This window comes from Phalaenopsis equestris, unplaced genomic scaffold, assembly GCF_001263595.1.
Source record: "Phalaenopsis equestris unplaced genomic scaffold, ASM126359v1 Scaffold233749, whole genome shotgun sequence".
In the NCBI taxonomy this organism is placed as follows: Eukaryota; Viridiplantae; Streptophyta; class Magnoliopsida; order Asparagales; family Orchidaceae; genus Phalaenopsis; species Phalaenopsis equestris.
In genome coordinates, this window is record NW_018251685.1 from 51,047 (window position 1) to 51,954 (window position 908).

Consider the following 908-nt stretch of genomic DNA (forward strand, 5'->3'; position numbering starts at 1 on the left):
ACGGGCAACTCCTCCAACCAAAAAAATAGGGTCGACACAAAGTTAGTTAGTTAGTTTGTTTTTATGTCTGTACCCACTACATAGAAGTCTAATGAACCTCTAAGTGTTGAATTAAAATTAAAATGATAGATAATTGATCAAAAATTAATTTTACTCCTGTTTTTAGTTTTATACTTATATAACTAAGGTATAAAAATTCCTGTAGAAATTTCCGTAAGCGTGTTATTTCAATTTTTATTCCTTCTTATATGTATCTGCTACTAAACTGTTTAATCTTGTTAAAAATTTAAGTTTGGCGGGGAATGAAAGATACTTTTAAAACTTGAATTTTATTTGTTCTCAAATGTGCTATAAGTGAATTTGATTTGAAAGAAAAATGATTATGTATATGAAGTTTTATTAGGGAAGTAAAATTTGATTATAGAAATGAGTAAGAAAATTTATTTAAAATTCATCGTAATGAAGAAAAACTTTCGGTTAAAAATTTTTAGTGTAGAAAATGTTAAATATAGTGTAACTATCTTTAGTAAGAAAAATTTTATTTTTGAAAAATTTAGAAATTTAGACTTTTATTTTTAATACTTAAATTTCTTTTATTAATATAATTTTCAAAACTATTATTATGTTTATAAGTAAAATATTTATATCAAGACTTTGCTTTAAGAACGGAGAAATGGAATTCAAAACCATTAAAGGCCTATCCAGATATAGTAATCCTTGCCTAAGAAGAAAAAAGAAAAAGAAAAAGAAAAAGAAAAAGAAAAATAAAAATAAGGGAGAAGAAGCTTGAAGATTAGTGTCTAATAAAAAATTGGTTCCACATTTGATCTTTAAAGTATAAGACTTGAGAAACTCTTAAGCTTAATGATATAATATAGCAAGTAAAATTATTCTTAATAAATTTTTTT